At 31.4% G+C, this 16,301-nt stretch overlaps 1 protein-coding gene across 1 annotated transcript in view; it reads right to left on the bottom strand.

The window, feature by feature from the left end:
* LOC114337914 (probable cationic amino acid transporter) overlaps positions 1-13,497 on the bottom strand; it is a 1,427,575-nt gene extending 1,414,078 nt beyond the window's left edge. Inside the window, exon 1 of the mRNA XM_050641785.1 lies at positions 13,317-13,497. The gene's annotated coding sequence lies outside the window, so the exon portion shown is untranslated. The remainder of the gene's footprint in view (positions 1-13,316) is intronic.
* Positions 13,498-16,301: the final 2,804 nt, after the last annotated feature.

Raw genomic sequence — 16,301 nt, 5'->3', positions numbered from 1 at the left:
GGATATACGTCTACGTCCAGGGCCTCTCGTGCCCTCAATCTTGCCTTGTAGAATCAACTGCAGCAGTCGGTATTTTTCATTACGCATAATGTGGCCGAAGTAAGCCAATTTTCTGTTCTTTACGGTGTTAATTATTTTTTTGTCTTTTCTTAGCCTCTGGAGAATAGTTATATTAGTTGTGTGGTGTATATATGAGACCCTCAACATACGTCGGTAACACCACATTTCAAACGCCTGTAACCGTTTTATGGCATTTTCTGTCAGGCTCCAGCTTTCAACTCCGTATAGGAGGACACTAAAGACGTAACATCTAAGAATTCTTATGCGTATATTGATACATAAAGACAAGTTGCATAGAATTTTCCTAAGACTGTTAAAAGAGTTTCTGGCTTTTTCAATACGAGTTTTTATTTCGTAGCTATGATCCCAAGTATCCTTAATATTGCAGCCCAGATAGCATATTTTCTGTACCCTCTCTAGGGGTGTATTGTTTACTGTAATTTGGGCGTTTATGTTGGTGTTTTTACTAATGATCATTATTTTTGTCTTCTTACAGTTTAGTGTTAGGCCGTATTTGTTACATGCTTCTACAACTTTATCCATGATCCTTTGGAGCCCCTGCGCACTATCTGCCAGCAATACTGTATCGTCTGCATATCTAATATTATTTATAAGTTGTCCATTTACTGCAATACCATCTTCTGATTCGTCCAAGGCCTCTCTAAAGATGTTTTCAGAGTATATGTTAAATAATTCTGGTGACAGTATGCAACCCTGTCTGACTCCTTTTTCGACTCTGAAGATTTCTGACAGTTCATTTTCGAATCGAACTGTTGCTTTTTGTTGGAGATATAAGTTTGTGAACCTACTAGAGGTGTCAAATTTAGCGATAGTAACTTATAAATTAACATTATATTGATTGTTTCCCACCTTTAGACGTATCGGATGAGTTTGAGAAATGCCACTGTCACAGTGACAGTTTTAGTTGAAATACTCATCTGATACGACTAAAGGTGGAAAACAATCAATATAATGTCAGTTTATATGTTACTATCGCTAAAGTTAACATCTCTACTAGTTTTATTTCTTTTTATCTCACAATTTAATAAGTTTTCCATCTTTTCCGGTTATTAGCGCGCTCATCACTGTATTATGTACCCTATACATCTTTTTCTCTGTCTCAGGAGCTACACAACTCTGCGTGGGTCTTGGCTGAATGTGAGATTTGTCTTCTTTACTTCTTAAGGTATCCCAAGGTACTTGCAGCTTTATCGATATTATTCTTCTTTCTGAATCTAGACCTTTGTAGGAGTAAAGAGATGGATGGCTTTATGGGGTCTCTGTACATTGCCCTGCCCACATATCCTTGCGATATACTGTTTGTTATGGGCTTTCTAACTGCTTTCCAATGCTTTCCAATTGTTGTGTTAATGTAAAATTAGACCGACAAGTATCGTCGCCCCCGTTAGCGAAATTATTCCGATTCGATTTTTTTGCACAAACTTACTCAAAAAGAGGTCATTATAACATATCCACAGGGTGCCGGGCGGTGCCGTGGTCGAAAAATTGTTTAAACAATTTTTTTTAAACAAATTCACAAAAATGATTTTTGCATATCAAACAATGTTTTTTAGATAAATTGGGTCATTTTGAGCAAAAAGGTCTCTTGTCATTCTTTTCTAAAATTGATTTTTGTCTAGTTATATGCGATTAAAAATTTGAAAAATGCGAAAATGGCCACTTTTAAGGCTTAATAACTCGATTAAATATTATTATTATGAAATTCAAAAAGTTACCAAATCAAGTTTCAAACCCCTTCTTCAAGGTCCTGAAGAGAATTTTGTAATTGTTTTATAGCAAAGCTGTTATTTTTAATTATTAACAATTAGCGCTATAGTCCAGGGTGTATCGTCACCCGCGTTAGTGAAATTATTCCAATTCGAATTTTTTACACAACCTTACTCAAAAATAAGTCCTTATAACATATCCACAGGGTGCCGGGCGGTGCCGTGGTCGAAAAATTGTTTAAAAAATTTTTTTTAAACAAATTCACAAAAATAATTTTTTTAATTCGAACAATTTTTTTTTTAGATAATATGGGACATTCTGATAGGCTATTGATTATGTACTATAGAAAGGAACTACAACGTTAAAGGGGTTTTATTATTTCATATGGTCAATGAATCTCTATATATGAAAAAACCGCGGAGTGCTACCATTTACAGGGGTGCATTTTTGAGAAATGGGTGAATAAGTCCCTGGGCACATGTTACATTAGGGTGAGTTCCATGCACTTTTGGTACAAACACGTCTACATAAAAATTGTTCCTGGTTAAATTTCCTATCTAAATATAACTTATTAAAGTCAAAGATACTTATTTTTACAAAAATATATTCAAAAGAAAAAGCACAAAGAAACCCAAAAGAAAGAAATTTTGTTTTTTGTCCCATAACTTTTGTCCACGGGGATATAGGTATAGACATTGCTTCACAGAAAAAAAACTTACATATTTTCTCTTTAAAATTATGTTTAGTAGAGGTCATTAGGATTTACAGTTTTCAAAATATGATTTTTCAAAATTTGCCACTCACAGCAATTTTGGGCAATTTTCCTTGTTATTTCGCAAATATTGTTCTGTAACTTTTTTCTACGTAACTTTAGGCATATGCAATGGTACATGTAAGAGAAATAGAAATCAATTGCCTTTAAAATGTTCTACCGTATAATGTTGTAAGAGTTCTTTTAAAGAGGTTATCTTTTTCAAGGTTTTATACTTTTAATGAATTTTTATATTTTTTACGATTATTTTTTAAATTTCCCATTATAACTTTTTTTTCTATATTTACGTGTATATTATATAATAAAAAAGAAAGCTTATTCTGTTTACTTTAAAATGTTGTATTATAAAAAATTCTAGGATTATTTTTGAATAAGATATGCTTTTTCAAAATGTATTGAGTAGTTGCAACGATTTTTGATTTTAGGATTATTTTTTAAATTTCTCATTATAACTTTTTTATGTGATTGTGTATTATGATTGAATCTTATTTTTCATAGGTAATACTTTGGATCCACTTGACTTGGCCGGGAAAACTTCAAAATATGGATTAATTCCAATATTTGCTGTCAAAGGTCCTGCACCACAAGCTTTGCTTGAACAAATAGCATGTAAATGTAGGAAGATAGGAATTAGTTGTTCAATACTCTGCAAAGGGTGCATGTGCATGGGTACTAATTGTGGGAACTCTAAGATAACTGAGGTGTCATAGGAAGATATTGAAGCTAATGCTAACGAAGAGATGGACTTTGATTTTGAAAATTTTTTAAATGTCAACGTTTAAATAATTTTAACTAAAGTGATGTTTTCTAAGACTAATGTTTATGTAATTTTTGTAAAAGAAATAATTTTAAATAATACAGGTAAAAAATATCAAAGAATCACTCGGTTTCCATTATTTAAATATAGAAGATACACCATTTTAAAGAACAGAAAGTAGGCCCTCTTTATTGAGCAATATATAGTATATTCATGTACAAGAAAAAAAGTTGTAATGAGAAATTTAAAAAATAATCCTAAAATCAAAAATCGTTGCAAGTACATATTTATTACATTTTGAAAAATAATATCTTATTCAAAAATAATCGTAAAAAATGTAAAAATGATATGTTTTTTATATTAGGTATTATATAATATATAATATATTATATAATAATATTATTTTATTTTTATATTATATTATAAAAAATCGTTAAAATTATAAAACTTTGAAAAACCATAATCTCTTAAAAAAAAAGTCGTACAACGTTATACAGTAGACCATTTTAAAGGTAATTGATTTCTATTCCTATTACGTGTACCATTGCATATACCTAAAGTTACGTACAAAAAAGTTACAGAACAATATTTGCGAAATAACAAGGAAAATTACCCAAAATTGCTGTAAGTGGAGAACTTTAAAAAATCGTATTTCAAAAACTATAAATCCTAATTACCTCTACTAAACAATATTTTAAAGAAGAAATATGTAGTTTTTTTTCTGTAAAGCAATGTCTATACCTATATCCTCGTGGACAAAAGTTATAGGACAAAGAACAAAATTTCTTTCTTTTGGGTTCCTTTGTGCTTTTTCTTTTGAATATATTTTTGTAAAAAAAAGTATCATTGATTTTAAAAAGTTATACTTAGATAGGAAATTTAACCAGGAACAATTTTTATGTAGATATGTTTGTACCAAAAGTGCATAGAACTCACCCCAATGTAACCTGTGCCCAGGGACTAATTCACCCATTTCTCAAAAACGCACCTCTTTAAATGGTAGCACTCTGCGGTTTTTTCATTTATAGATGTCCATTGACCATATGAAATAATAAAACCCCATTAACATTGTAGTTCCTTTTAGCTATCTTATTTTGAATATAATCAATAGCCTATGAGCAAAAGAGGTCAGAATAGAATAGAATAGAAATATGCTTTATTGTCACTGAAAATTTTTACAATTTTATGGACAAAGCTTACATACAGTCAAAAGAAAAATAATATCAACAACAAATAACAAATAATAACTACAATTTACTAAAATTAGATAAATCGTCAATATACAGTAAATATGATAATATAAAACCAAAGACAAAAACAATTAATTGCAAAATTTAAACAAATTGCAAATTGAACATACTTACAAAAAATAAAAAAATAAAATACAACATTAGGAATTGACAGTTTAGGCTACTGCGTGTGAAACCCAATTTTCTTAGCTATGCATTCATTAAGAAATTCTTGTACTGAATAATATGGTCTTTTAGATAGATAGGCTTTTGTCATTTTACGGAACTTTGGGAAAGATGCTGTAGATTTAAGTTGTAAAGGGAGATGGTTGTAAAGTTTTTTTGCGGAATATAATATGGATTTCTTTACTAACTCAGTGAATGGGATCGGTAAATAAATATCTAAGATTGAATTTCTGGTAGAGTAAATATGATTGGGCCTTGCTGGAGAAACATGAAGGTGTTTACGAATTAAACAAACCATTTCTAGAATATATAAAAAAGGAAGTGTTAAAATTCCGTGATTTCTGAAGTAACTTCTGCAATGTGTAGATCTTCTGAGGCCAAACAGATATCGTATTCCTCTTTTTTGCAATTTAAAAATAACATCAAATTGAGCAGCTGTACTAGAACTCCAAAAAGGAAGACCATATCGAAGATGAGACTCAAACAACGAAAAATATGTTATTTTAGAAAATGCTAAATTGAGTTCCCTTGAGACAGATCTTATTGCATAGCAAGCTGATGTGAGTTTCTTACTTAACGAATCGATATGAAGGGACCATTTGAGGTTGCTGTCTAAAAAAATACCAAGATATTTTACAGAATCAACGGTACTGATCTGGCTGTTATTAAGAGGCAAAGGTTGAAGAGCTCCTTTATAGAATAATGCTAGTGTTTTATCTATATTAAAAGAGAGTCAATTAGAGTCAGACCAGGTCTTTATCGTCAGTAGATCCGAAGTTATACTTTCAGGTCTCTTGTGATTTTTCTCTAAAATTGATTCTTGTCGAGTTATACGCGATTTAAAATTTGAAAAATGCGAAAATGGCCATATAACTCGACAACAATCAATTTTAGAAAAAAATCAAAAGAGACCTTTTTTGCTCAGAATAACCCAAATTATCTAAAAAAAAATCGTTCGCAATAAAAAAATGATTTTTTTGAATTTGTTTAAAAAAAATTGTTTAAACAATTTTTCGACCACGGCACCCTGTGGATATGTTATAAGGACCTCTTTTTGAGTAAGTTTGTGCAAAACATTCGAATCGGAATAATTTTGCTAGTGAGGGCGATGATACAGTTGGACTATAGCGCTAATGGTTAATAATTAAAAATAGCAGCTTTTTAATGAAACAATGACAAAATCTCTTCAGGAACTTAAAGAAGGGGTTTGTAACTTGATTTGGTTACTTTTTGAATTTCATAATAATAATTTTTAATCGAGTTATTAAGCCTTGAAAATGGCCATTTTCGCATTTTTCAAATTTTTAATCGCATATAACTCGACAACAATCAATTTTAGAGAAAAATGACAAGAGACTTTTTTGTTCACAATGATCCAACTTATCTAAAAAAATATTGTTTGAAATAAAAAATTATTTTTGTGAATTTGATTAAAAAAATAGTTTAAACAATTTTTCGGCCACGGCACCGCCCGGCACCCTGTGGATATGTTATAAGAACGTCTTTTTGAGTAAGTTTGTGCAAAAAAATCGAATCGGAATAATTTCGCTAGCGGCAGTGACGATACTGTCCGGTCTAAATGCAGGGGTTCCTAACCGGTGGTACGCGTACCACTGGTGGTACGCGGGAAGATTTCAGGTGTTACGCATCGTGTAGGTGAAAAAAGCGATTACGATGCGAAAGTGCCAGCGCGATTCTTCACCCCAACACAAGTTTTCACCCGTCTGTTGAAACTGAGATCAGAAGTTTTAATGCTTTTAACTGACAAAGTAATGACAGACTTAACACGCTGAACATGGCTCTTCAGAGAGCAGACACTTCAGAAAAAGTTGATTCTTTTATGTTCTCAAATACAGGAGAAGGATGTCTCTGCATTTCCTACGCTGTCATAATTTTTTATCAAAAACGAAATATCTCCAATACCAGATGTGGTTGCCGATATAATTCGTCACTTGGAATCTCTTCAAGAAATTTTTAATAAATATTTCTTTGAGAAATACTCCAAATTTGACAGGATCAGAAATCTTTTTGCATGAACCTCACCAAATGAGTTAAAATTACAGGATTTACAGGACACATTCATCGATTTCACAGAAGAGAGTTTTAAAAATAGATCCTTAATTGACTTCTGGATAAAATAAAACAAGTCAATGGACATATTCTGGTAGCACATGTATTTTAAAAAATATATATATTGGGGGCTTCCTTCCATTCCATGCCACCCAAAACGGTGTTTGCTGGTACGCTAAAACCTTAAAAATATACCAGGTGGTACACAGTTGCTATAAGGCTGGGAACCCCTGGTATAATGGATATTTTAATATTAACATTTTATGATTGGAATTTATCAGTGATATTCTGTGTAATTTTAGATTAACACAGCAAGTTGTTACTATAATCATGGATAAACTATAATAAAATATTAATTGATCACAATTGTAATAATGCAGGTAGGTATTAATATACAGGGTATAACAAAAATACAGGTCATAAATTAAAGCACATATTCCGGGACTAAAAATAGATCGATTAAACCTAACTTACCTTAATACAAATATGTACATAAAAAAGTTACAACCCTTTGAAATTACAAAATGAAAATCGATTTTTTCCAATATATCCAAAAGTATTAGAGATTTTTTTATTGAAAATATACATGTGGAATTCTTACGGCAGGGTCATTTTTCAAAAAAAAAATATAATGCCATTTGTGCATCCCATTAAAATTTTTTGGGGGTTTTGTTCCCTTAAACCCTCCAAAATTGTGTGTACGTTTCAAAAAATTATTATCTATTGTGGTACCATTAGTTAAACAAAATGTTTTTAAAACTTTTTTGTCCCTTAGTCAAATCTACCAATTATTAGTAATGGTTTAGTACGATTATAAATACCTGGTAATAATATGAAAATGTATTTTTAATTTACATTTTTAGGTATATTTTCAAATATATTAAAAAGAAGCCACATCTCGATAAAAGGTGGCTTATCGAAAAAATACCAAGAGGCAAAAAAGTTTTAGAAATACTTCATTTTACTAAAGGTACCACAATAATAGTTTAATTACAACGTACAAAAATATTTGGGGCGTTTAAAGGAACAAACCCCGCTTACAATTTTTATGTACACATATTAAAAGAGAAGCTGCATCTCGATAAAAACTGGTTTATCGAAAAAATACAGTAGGAAAAAAGTTTTAGAAACATTGTGTTTAACTAATAGTACCACAATAATAATTTAATTGGAACGTACACAAAAGTTTGGGATGGTTTAAAGGAACAAACCTCCATAAAATTTTTATGGGGCGCACAAATTTCACTATAAGTATTTCCTAAGATGTTCCTTCCATAAGAATGCCACCTGTTCATTATCAATAAAAAATCTCTAATAGTTTTCGACATATTGAAAAAAAAAATTGATTTTCATTTTGTAACTGCAAAGGGCTGTAACTTTTTTTATTTGCCCATTTGTACAAACGTAAGTTATGTTCAATCGATCTATTTTTGGTCCCAGAATATGTGATATAATTTATGTCCCGTATTTTCTTACACCCTGTATAATATTATGTTGTTACCAAGCATGATATACCCCGTATTTATATTGTGACTGGCAAAGTTAGCTATTAATTTCGTAACCTTTTCTAATTTTCTCATAAAAGAAAGTATTAAGAATACTATTCAAAAATATCGAGAAGAAAGTACGACTTAAGATTTTACCAAATAAAAACATTGAATGTCAGTGGAAACTAGAAATCGGGACAATTTTTACTAAAACATTATCCACATAAATCACTTCCAAATAACTTTTACTAAACCGCTTTGCATTCAGTAGGTATTGGGCCCCGGTGTCTAGACAGTGTGACGTCACAGGTCCAATGTCGGTAAGCATCAGACCTGCATGCCAACTGCCATGAATCTTATTACGGCTCAAAAAAACGTCCCAGAAATGAGGAAAATATATTATGTAGAGGTGGAAAAATATTTTAAGAATAGCCGAGACACCTTTGAAGACAAGACCTCAATATGTACCCACATAACAATGATGTTCGCATCATGTTCTAAGCATATGCTACCAACATTCGTCGAAGTATATCCTTTTTAGTATATGCGTAGTACAAGCATAGCATGTACCATTAAAAACATTCTAAATTTCATGTTCTTTGCACGTGCCTCAAAGAATATTCTTGCACCGAATATACTGAGCACATTCGGGTACGTAGTATCTCGGAATGTTCGTAAAAGTTTATTCTTAGAATATACCTTAATAGAATATTCTTAGTATATGCGTAAGTATATGCAAAAGTATATGCTTAACACATACTTGTATATACTTTTAAAATATTTTAAAAAGAATATACTGTATGTACCTATAGGATGAAGAATAATGTTAGCCAATAGATTATCAACTTCGCGTTAAGAATAATTAATAAAATTTATGTATTTTGGTAGGTACTATATACTGAACTATCTAAATCATTTTTTTTAAACCGTTTTAATTGTATGGTAAAAAGTTTAAAACTTAATTCTATTGAAGAAAAATGAGAAAGTCTCGTTTCGTTTTCAGTTGAAATGAATATACCATTTTGATTTGAGTTTATACCATAAGTATTTTTACCTATAATTTTCGGGAATCCGGAAACGGCCATTCATTGTTATTCTGACCCTTGCATTGCATTTTATACCTACACAAGGGAAGGGGGTATAGGTAACAAAAGAGCAAAATATGAAAATAGTTTCCAGTACAGTTAGTTATGCATTTATGTCTACGCTGTTAGGTAGGACCAAGTATTTCTAGCTACAAGGACTAAAACATTTTTAAGAACATAAAAAGCAGTTTGAAAATAATAAATTCATATTGGTACTTCAATATTTCCTAAATACCTAGTAAGTAAAAGTATGTATAATGTATATAGATACCTATAAATTTTAGTAATTTACATACATATTATATATATTTGGCTATTATATAATTATATAAGCAGAATTTTTATTTTGATGTGCACATAATAACTAAATATTTTATATTACTTATATTTTATATATAGGCTACTTACCCATATAATATTTATTATACATAGGTACCTATATAACTAACTAAAGTTTATATATTTTATACTTACTTTTTACGTAATATTGTAGAATGTAATAACTACATTCTCATATGCAATTAGAATATGTAAATATAATATATTAGTAGAACCAAAGAATACTAACACACCCAGTGGGTGTGTTAGTATTCTTTGGTAGAACCTATAGGATGAAATTGGGTGATGTTGAAAACATACTTCTGAGAAATACAGCACATCCTTGGAATATTCTTCCCATATACTAAAAATATGTGCGATAGTACATTCTAAGTATATACATAGAAGGTATATAGCACTTCCTTGGAATATTCTTCCCATATACTAAAAATATGTGCCATAGTACATTCTAAGTATATAACTAGAAGGTATATAGCACTTCCTTGGAATATTCTTCCCATATACTAAAAATATGTGCGATAGTACATTCTAAGTATATAAATAGAAGGTTTATAGCACCTCCTTAGAATCTTCTAAAAAGTATGTTCTTGGTATATACTGAAAAGAAGTGCGGTAGTACATTCTAAGTATATACATAGAACGTTTAAGTACTGTAATGTAGTATATACTCAGTATGTGCTCTGCACATTCTCAATGGTAATTACGCATATTCTAAGTATATACTTTTTCTGAAAAGTATGTTCTATGAATCTACTAAGAACATGAAATTGTTATGTGGGTACTAGAGTCAGGAATGGTCGGACTATCTTCGTACGATGGTAACCATCTTCCTCTATTATGCTGATAAAGCTGAAGGTTCGGAGATACTGACAAATAATTTTCAATTTACCAATTACATATGTTAACTTGACACTTCTTAAATAATATACTTCAGTTTGATATTAAAAAATTTTCTATTTCTAAAAATATTTGTTTTAACTGAATGCTTTTACTGTTGCTGTTTACCATTCATATAAAAGACTTCTACTACTATATTTCCATTAAAAACCTTTCCACGGAAAACCATTTCTACTAAAATCCACTTTGACTTAAAATTTCTTCAACTAAATACCATTTGCACTAAACCGCTCTCCCTTGAGTAGGTATTGGGCCCCGCTGTCTAGACAGTGTGACGTCACAGGCGCCAATGTCAGTAAGCATTAGACCTGCATGCCAACCGCCGCGAATCTTATTACGGTTCAAAAAACCTCCCAGAAAGAAAGAAAGTCTATGCTGAGGTGGACAAAAATGTTTTAAGAATAGCCAAGACATCTCTGATGACAAGACCTCACTGTGGATTGGTCGGACTATCTTGGTACGATGATAACCATCTTACTCTACTATGCGGACGGAGCTGAGGGTTCGGAGATACCGATAAATAACTTTTTCATATTAATTATGTTAACTTGACACAATGCCCATTTGGCTTATACATATTATATTATACACTCTAGTTTCATTTCAATAAATTTTCTATTTCGAAAAATATCTCTTACAACTTAATGATGGTCATCGACTCTAACTTTTCGGTACTGTTATGTGTGCTCATCTGATGACTCGCTTGGTGTCATAAGACATTTAGAAGTCTTATCTAGTATATTAAGGATTTCACTGCAAATGGTTTTTAGTGGAAGTGGTTTCGTGGAAGTACTTTGGTTGATCTGGTCCCATATCGGAAAAAATATAACTTATTTAATAGAAATCTTATATAGAATATGATGTATCGATTAAAGAGAAGACCAAAAAATATAATACTGTACAAGAAGCAAATTTATAGATGATCCATGAAGACCAATTAGGGGTTGAAAATCAAGACATAGACTTAGAAATGATATTATAAAGACTCAGACGGCACTGACCAGAGAAGTACCAAAACAAAGATGCCAAGAACTCAAAAAGAATAAACTTAAAAAACGTAAAACTTCAAAAAAAACTGTATAATATTGATATAGTCCGAATAAACCCAATGATGAAAAATAATATAAAAATTTTAAAAAAATATTTGCCTTGTGAAAGTAATAGTTATTTATGATATAAGTGTTAAAAGTACACGTTTAAGGCACGCATGTGAAAGTTTGCAGAACGAGCGATAGCGATTAGCCTTAAAAATGTACTTTTTAACACGCGTATTATACAATATTTTTCTACAAACTTAATTACAGGACAATATCTACAAAAACTTTTACTTGAACGTGACTGACATTCCATTTTTATATTTTTTTGACATTACATCAAAATTGTCTATACGGTCAATACCAACTGCAGTGCCTTAAAAATATTTTAAAGCACTAGTGCCTTAAAGTAGCATTTTTAACGCACGTATGAAGTGCTGAAAATTGCATTTTTAACACGGTTGTATAAAAAATAATTTATAAACCATTAATATTAGACATCTCATCATATTCGCTTAAGAGCGTAGGCGTAAAATTTCGGTCAAATTCTTTTTAAATCCATTATTTTTTTCGAATGCTGAGAAAACTACTAAGTATTTTGAAAAAATTTAACGCGAAATGGAAGATTACATTATTAACGAGGGCCAAAAGTCCCTGAAAACATCTCTAATATTTAATTTAATATGTTACAGGAGTGAAAAAAAAAAGAAAATTTAGTTTTATTTTTAATTTCAAATATCTCATTTAAAAGAAATTTTTTGCATATTCTAAGGGACGTCGGCCCTCGGTAATAACGTAATCTTTCATTCTGCGGTAATATTTTTCAAAAATATTTATTAGTTTTTTTAAGATTCGAAAAAAAAAATTGGTTTAAAAGCATTGGACCGAAATTTTGCGCCCACGCTACGCTCTTAAAGATATTCTTTAAGCGAAAACATGAAAACGACGTTAATTATTTTTATATCTTTATATTATATGCTATGGTGCTATAAACAATATCCATGGTGCTATAATAGCATCATGGATCATTTTAAGAAATATGATTGTCACTTCATTTATTATTTATAATTTGAACGAATTGACCAATATAAGATCGTGCTTTTGTATACGTAAACTTATTTCAAAAAACGGCTCTCGATTGTTGATTACAGAACTCAAAATAAACCGTTATTATGTTAATTCTTAAAGAAAAACCATCTTCTATAGTCAATTGGTAAAATTTTGTTAATGGTTATTTTGTTTCCTTTATTTCTTTTATAAACTGTTTCATAAAAAAGACAAACACTCAAGAAGTTTCTTTGTGCTATTTACCTACAGTACAATTTTCCCATTCTCTTTACTAATAGATAGACTGCGATTAAGTACCTATGTCTTTCTTTTAAAGTAGCGTTGAATCGACGACGGTAGAATGTTTACTTAACCAGTTTATTACTCATGTATTTCACTTTTATTTTATGTTCATGTACAAACATTTTTTAAAATATCTAATTTTTTAATGCTCATTAAAAAGCGTGACTTAATTCATAAATAGCTAAAATTTTATGATATTATCGGTATGGTAATTCACTTTATGTAGGTATATAAGTTTGTTAATAACAGGTATAAGAAACTGATAGTTCGGCCAATATCAGAAGCCATTTTTGGCCAATTTATAGGGCAAAATCAATCTTACCTTGGCTTTTAATCAACACAACTTTTAAAATTCACGACCCCAACACTATTTTCACAAAACCGAATTCTAAAAATTGGCACATTTTCACTCCGTTCTTGAAACTCTTGAAAAAGTATAATTCCGAATAAAGCGCGTTCCGATATGAATGCTTGGAAATTTAACTTGCGAGAGCTTTTGGAGCTTTCTCACTACTGAGTCCTACGGACCGAGTTGGCGGCTTCTATCGACCACTGAGTCGTGTATGGCGGCGGCAGTGGAAAATGGAGAACGATGGAAAATCGAGAGAATGGAAGAGAGCGGGAAGCGGCGTACGCCCTTAGACCTGTTTTAGAGGTGGTGGTATTGAATAATTTTCATAGGCCAAAAAGAAATCAAAATTTGTAAAATATAGATTCAATGTTGGATTTAAGGGCGTAGGCGCAAATTTTGGTATCACTGCTTTTTAAATGCATTAATTTCCTTCAAATTCTGAGAAAACTAATAAATATTTTTTAAAAGTTGAAACGCAGAAGGACAGATTACATTATTGCCGAGGACCAAAAATCCCGTAAAATAAACAAAAAGTTTTTTTTGAATAAGATATTTGAAATTAAAAATCACACTAATGTCCTTTTTTGTTCACCCCTGTGACTTATTAAAATAAATATTATAGAAGTTTTCAAAAACTTTCGGCCCACGGTAATAACGTAATCTTTCATTCTGCGTATAAATTTTTCAAAAATATATATTAGTTTTCTCAGGATTCGAAAAAAATTAATGCGTTTAAAAAGCATTGGAGCCGAAATTCTGCGCCTACCCTCTAATGTAATAATAAAACATAAGTATCATGAATAGCGCAGAAATATTGACGTAGAAGAAAGAGGATACATTTATATTGATTATGCTCGACAGGCCTTGTAGGTCTAGCTCTTTACAATTTTACATGATACACATGACCGTATATACTAACGACTTTAGGAAGATCCCATACCTTCCTAAAACTGTGCCATCTTTTTCTTGATCTACCTGGTCACCTTGTCACAACTGGTCTTCTTAGCCGTACCTTTTTTGGCATTCTTGCCCTCTCCGTTCTCTCGACCTGACGTGCCGACCTGATTCTTTGTGTCTTTGTGTATCTTGTTGTAATTGGTTCCATATAAAGCATCCATAATTCTAGATTGGTTCTTCTTTGCCAACCGTCTTCTATATTTTACCCCCCAAAAAAATCACAGTACCACCCGTTTCCATCTCACAAATCCCACATCCATAGGACTGTTGCTCTTATTCTTTTTCAAGTGTCATCCCCGCGACGGAGGTCGGTAATCATTATTTTCGGCTATTCGGACTCAAGAGACGACTGTTCTGAAAAGTTCATTTGATTTACATCCGTCCCATTCTCTGAGGTTGCGACAATCTACGTCTCCCTATGCTTCTTTTTCCTTGGATCTTTCCATACATAATGAGTTGGAGCAAATTGTATCTGCATCCACGTGTAATATGTCCGAGATATTCCAATGTTTTGGTTTTGATTGTATTTAAGACTTCCATTTCTTTGTTTAACTTTCTCAGAACCTCTTTGTTTGTAATGTGTTCTACCCACGATATTTTTATAATTCTTCTATACACCCACGAGTCGAATGATTCCAGTTTTTTCATTGATGCAGCATTCAAGTCCAAGCTTTGATTCCGTAAATCAAAGCCGAGAAAACGTAGCACTAGCCTGCAAAGGTAAAATAGTATATGTGAAAAAAAAAATCAATTTTTGAATTTGCCGCCGAAACTGGGTCATTTTTTCCGCTGTTTCTTAACACATTGCGTGCCACGTCGCTCATATAATATGTACAGTGCGCTGGAATAAGTGTTACCCCCTTACTAACTTATTTATTTTTAGCAGATAAGCAAAACGCTCGGACAGGTCGATTTTTAAAATAATCATAGTATATTATAGCATCAATATTTCGAACTTTACGCGGTCCCTCTTCAGGTGACAGTGATAATTTTGATTTTTTTAAATGGGAAAGTACATCATGTGACACCCCATTTAAAAGGTTTTGAAAGACTGATTACAAAAATGTATAATACTTTAATCCTTTTGAGACCGTAGGCGCAAAATTTCGGTCGAAATATTTTGAAATGTATTCATTTTTTTTTTTCGAAATTTGAGAAAACTAATAAGTATTTTTGAAAAATTTAAATTCAGAATGAAATATTACAGTATTATTGAGGGTGAAAGATGGTGAAAAAAAAAGGAAATTTAGTCGGATTTTTAATTTCAAATATATAATTCAATAGACATTTTTGTTTATTCTAAGGAACTTTCAGCCCTCGGTAACAATGTAATATTTTATTCTGCGTTTAAATTTTTTTAAAATAATTATTAGTTTTCTCAAGATTCAAAAAAAAAATGGATGCCTTTAAAAACCCTTCGATCAAAATTTTGCGCCTACGCTCTTAAAAAGGATTTAAGTATTATATATTTTTGTAATCAGTATTTCAAACGTTTTTAAATGAGCTATCACATGATGTTAAAAAAATCAAAGTTTTGCCTGTCACCTGAAGAGGGATCGCGTAAAGTTCGAAATATTGATGTTATAATATACTTTGATAATTTTAAAAATCGACCTGTCCGAGCGTTTTGCTTATGTGCTAGAAATAAATAAGTTATTAACAGGGGTAACACTTATTCCAGCGCACTGTATGAGAGACACAGATGATCTGCCAGGGGCCACGTCGCTCATTTTTGATATACACGTACGACTGACTTTCATTGTTGTGGATATGCCGTGGCCCACGAGAATATTATCCCGATTAAGGCGTGGCACGCAATGTGTTAAAGCAATTTTTAGTTTATTTTTATCTCATTTAGATTTCAAAATATGACACTAGTAATGATTCAGTCAATTTGTACTCTACGAGCTCCCTAGTGGGAAAGTTTTGGGGTAGTTCTGATTTCTTTCATTATATATGGATTTTGGGCTGCTGAATCCGAATATGAGGTTTACGGAC

Source organism: Diabrotica virgifera, chromosome 1 (assembly GCF_917563875.1).
Source record: "Diabrotica virgifera virgifera chromosome 1, PGI_DIABVI_V3a".
In the NCBI taxonomy this organism is placed as follows: Eukaryota; Metazoa; Arthropoda; class Insecta; order Coleoptera; family Chrysomelidae; genus Diabrotica; species Diabrotica virgifera.
The sequence above is the reverse complement of the archived record's forward strand: the minus strand, read 5'-3'. Positions and strand labels throughout refer to the sequence as shown.